The sequence below is a fragment of the Impatiens glandulifera genome, chromosome 2, assembly GCF_907164915.1.
Source record: "Impatiens glandulifera chromosome 2, dImpGla2.1, whole genome shotgun sequence".
Lineage (NCBI taxonomy): Eukaryota > Viridiplantae > Streptophyta > Magnoliopsida > Ericales > Balsaminaceae > Impatiens > Impatiens glandulifera.
In genome coordinates, this window is record NC_061863.1 from 15427655 (window position 1) to 15432613 (window position 4959).

A 4959-nucleotide genomic window follows, 5' to 3' on the forward strand; every position below is an offset into this window, starting at 1 on the left:
TATATATATATATTAAAATATAAATAATTAAATTTATAAAATATAATTAAATTTAAATTATATATCAAAACATAAATAATCAAATTTATAAAAATAATAATTTAAAATATATATGAAAAGATAAATAATTTAGTTTATTTAAATAATAATTTAAAATATATATCAAAATATAAATAATCAAATTTATAAAAATAATAATTTAAAATATATATCAAAATATAAATAATAATTTAAAATATATATATCAAAATATAAATAATTTAATTTATATATAATAAATTTTAAATATAAACAAAAAAAACTGAGTTTGAATAGTAAACTAGGTTATTTAGGATTGAATAAACAAACTAAGTTAGTTTGGAAAAGTGAACGTAAAACAAAGTTACTTTAGAAAACATCCCATCCTCAACTATAAAAAATTATCTCTCTCATATTTTTATCTTCATTTTTTAATATTTTTAATCTTTCTTTTTCAATTATAATAACAACAAAATTGTTATATTTTCAACATTTATAACATTTTATATAGGTAAATAATATTTTTATATTTTATATTTCAATATTATTACTTTAAAATTATTTATTGTTTAGAGTTATGGACAAATTACCTAGGCGACCCTCTAATTACTTTTGATCGCTTACTTTTAACCGTTAAATTAATTTTTGAAACAAATCACCTTTTAAACTTTTAAAAAATGGCCCTTCTATTAACTTTTTGAATAAACATAAAGACTTAAGCTTAAAATTTTTTTTTTATATATATTATCTTTAATCTTATTTTTTATATATATATAATTATTAAATCGCTTATATATATATATTATCATTAATTTTTATATTTATATAATTATTAAATCTCTTATATATATATCATTTATTTATATATATATATATATATATTTCTATATCTATAAAACAAAGTTTAAAAATAATTTTTATATATTATCTTTAATTATTAATTATATATATTTAATATATATATATATATATAAATTTATATAATATATATTTTAAAAAATAATTTTAGAGTTAAAAGTAATGGTAACATTCCAACTACTCAATTACTTTTAACCTTTAAATTACTTTTTAAAATATATATTATATAAATATTATATATAAATTAATGATTAAAGATAATATATATATATATATTATATAAATTATTTTTAACTTTATTTTATATAGATATAAATAAAAATAAAATAAATAATATATATATATATTATCTATATATTATATAAATGATTTAATAATTATATAAATATAAAAATTAATAATAATATATATAATATTATATATAATCGATTTAATAATTAAAATATAAAAAATAAGATTAAAGATAATATATAAAAAATAATATTTTAAGCTTAAGCCATTATGTTTAACCAAAAAGTTGACAAAAGGGTCATTAGTGACATTTCTAAAAGTTGAAAGGCGATTTATTTCAAAAATCAATTTAAGGGCTAAAAGTGAGCGATCAGAGTAATTAGAGGACTGCCCAGGTTATTTTCCCTTTAGTTATTCATCAAATTTTTTTTATAGTAAAATATATAAATTTAGACCTTATTCGGGTAATGGGTACTCGTCGGGTATCGGGTACCCAGCAAATCGGGGATTGGGAAGATATAGAGATACCCGTTGGGTTCGGGGTCATGTAGTAAACTAGAAATCGGGTACAGGGATGGGTACTTCACTACCCGGCGAGTAGGGTACCCGTTGCCATCCCTAATTTGTAACACATTGCATTTTATTGTTTTACAATAGTCCCTAATTAATTAGGGAAACTTTGACGAAATGACATGATAATTGGTCAAATTCGAAAATGACCCAACATTGATAAACTTTGCAAAATTAACACTTTTGGTTTGAGAAATGTCATTCTTGCCCTTAAGGATCTTATATCCCCAATTAGCTGGGCATTCCCCTTTTCATCTCCCCATCTTCTCTCCCTCCCTTCCCCAACAAAATCCTAAACTCTCAAACTTAGCCGCCACAGACTCTCCCTCTACCCTAAACCCTAATCCCCATCCCACGACTCTTAATGACCTGATTTTGTATAGTTTGATTTTGTATAGTTAGGATACATGTTTTTATAAACACTATGTTATATACTATAGTTGTAATGCCCTTATGATATTATAATGTTCTTATTCTGGTAGATCTAACAACTGCAATCACCCTCACATGTGTTGCAATCAAATCACCTTCACGCGTGTTGCAATCAAATCAATATATTTAAAAAATAGTAGATATCAGCTTCAATAGTAAATGTATGCATATTTAGCTTTTATTATTGTGTTATATTGATTTTGGTGGAAAAAAATAGTCAAGGTAAATTTTAAATTATGGCTTTGTCCTTTAGTATGGTGTTATTTTTGTTCACCAAGAAATATGGACTTATCAAACACATGGGGATGTAGCTCAAATGGTAGAGCGCTCGCTTTGCATGCGAGAGGCACGGGGTTCGATCCCCCGCATCATTTTTGTTCACTAAAAAAATGTGAATCACTTGTTTTGAATGCGAGAGAATGTTGTTGAGTATAACTACAATTTTATTCACCAAAAAATATAAATTATCTAATAAATGGGGATATAGCTCAATTGGTACAGACACGAAATTTGATCATTCACATCTCTAATAAAAAAAAATTGTTTACTCTAAAATTAATTAGTTATAATATCTCATATGAAATGAAGGGGACAACACTTTGAGCATCTCATCTAAATGAATGTGGACTTCTTCAATATGTGTAGTTCTCTATATGAAAGAGCTTTGCAGTTGTAGTTTGTAATTATTTTGAAGAGTATGACACCATTTCTGTTTATAAAAAATTATGGAATTCTTTGTAGAAAGAGGTGTATTGTTTGTGGTTGTAGGAAATAAATGCAGTTATGTTGTATGACATGATTTTTATTCACCAACAAATATAGATAGCTTGTTTTTTCATGTGAGAGGATTTGTGATTATGAAACAATTTTATTTAACAAAAAAAAATATGTACTTTAATAATATAGGAGGATGCTGCTCAAATGATAGGAGAATGTTCATTTTACATGTGAGAGGCACGAGTTTAAGCCCTTACATCTACAAACCATTTTTTTCAACAAAAATAAATAAATGAACTTCTACCCCATTATGCAATATTCTTTATAGAAATGAGTTTTTAACTTGAATGTTCATCCGAACATTTTTCATCTCAAACAAATTGAGGCATTAATTTCATTAGTTTACACTTTACATATTTTATTAATAAATTATTTTTAACTACATCATTAAAAAAAGTATTGAGTTTTCTTTTAAATTTTTTATTCAAAACTCAATATTTTCTCATTTTCATTTTATTTATTATCTCACTCATTTTATCCACCAAAATATTATTTATTTAATAACTTCTTTCAATCTCATTTATTTAAAAAATAAAATAATCAACAAACTTTAAAAAAAAGTGAAATAATTTTTTTTTTTAAAAACTAATCATCCAATAAGCTTTTGACTTGGGCTTCACTCTTGACTCTGCTTGAGTTTTTTTTTTACCAAAAACCTAATATTTTAAGTAAAAATATTTTTACCTAAAATCTAACATTTTTTTACCTAAGAATAGTTTGGGTAGATTTTAAATTTTTGCACTTGGACGTAGCTCAAATGGTAGAGCGCTCGCTTTGCATGCGAGAGGCACGGGGTTCGATCCCCCGCATCTCCAATAAAAAAAATTGAATGCAATTATGCCTTTATTTTTTGTTCACTTTATGTTGGGAAATATGACATTATTTTTGTTCACCAAGGAATGTGGATCGCTTGTTTTGAATGCAAGAGACTTTTATGTAGGCAAATATGTTTATGAGTATGTCATCATTTTTGTTCACCAAAAATGTGGAATTCTTCAATATGCAAATTCTCTATACGAAAGAGTTGTATTGTTATAGGTGCAAAAAATGAATGCTTATGTTGGGAATATGACGTTATTTTTGTTCAACAAAAAAATGTGAATAGCTTGTTTTGAATGCGAGAGAATATAGTTGAGTATATTGACACTTTTATTCACCAAGAATTTCTCTAATAAATGGGGATGTAGCTCAATTGATACCGGCACAGAATTTGATCATCCTCATCTCCAATAAAAAAAAAATTGTTTACCTCTAAAATTAATTAGTTATAATATCTAATATATGAAGGGACTTCTTCAATATGTACAGTTGTTATCTTTTGAGCTTTGCAGTTGTAGTTGCATGTGTGGGATATGGGTGTAATTATTTTGGTGAGTATGACACCATTTTTGTTTATAAAAAATTGTGAAATTCTCTATAGAATGAGTTGTATCGTCTGTGGTTGTAGGAAATAAATGCAAATATGTTATATGCCGAGACGGACCAGAATTTCGAATTGGGGTGGCTTGAAAAAAATTTAAGGTAGACTTAAAATAATAACGAGAAAATTTTAAAAAAATAAATATATAAAAGTAAAATTTTATAATTTTTTGATAATTATATAAAAAACAAAAAAAAATTAAAAAATTAAGGGTAATATTATATTTCTACCGTAAAAATAATAAAAATAATAATAATATTTTTATTTTATTTTCGGGGCCCTGCATAGATTTGTCCTGGTTGTATTACAATAATTTTTATTCACCAACAAATTTAAATCAGCTTGTTTTTGCATGTGAAAGGATTTGTGATTATGAAACAATTTTATTTAACAAGAAATATGTACTTTAATAACATATGAGGATGCTGATATCAAATGATAGGAGAATGTTCATTTTACATGCAAGAGGCACAGAGTTTAAGCCCTTACATCTTTGAACATTTTTGTTCAACAAAAGAATATGAACTTCTTCCCCATTATGCACTATTCTTTATAGAGAGGAGTTTTTATCTTGAATGTTAATCTGATTATTTTTCATCTCAAACAAATTGAGCAATTAATTTCATTAGTTTACACTTTACATATTTTATTAA

The 4959-nt window shown here is 24.7% G+C and overlaps 2 non-coding genes across 2 annotated transcripts; both read left to right on the forward strand.

Moving 5' to 3' along the window:
• The first annotated feature begins 2410 nt into the window (after positions 1 to 2410).
• Positions 2411 to 2483, forward strand: TRNAA-UGC. The gene has a single exon. It is a non-coding gene; the product is annotated as a tRNA-Ala (tRNA).
• A 1147-nt stretch (positions 2484 to 3630) lies between these two features.
• TRNAA-UGC lies at positions 3631 to 3701 on the forward strand. The gene has a single exon. It is a non-coding gene; the product is annotated as a tRNA-Ala (tRNA).
• Positions 3702 to 4959: the final 1258 nt, after the last annotated feature.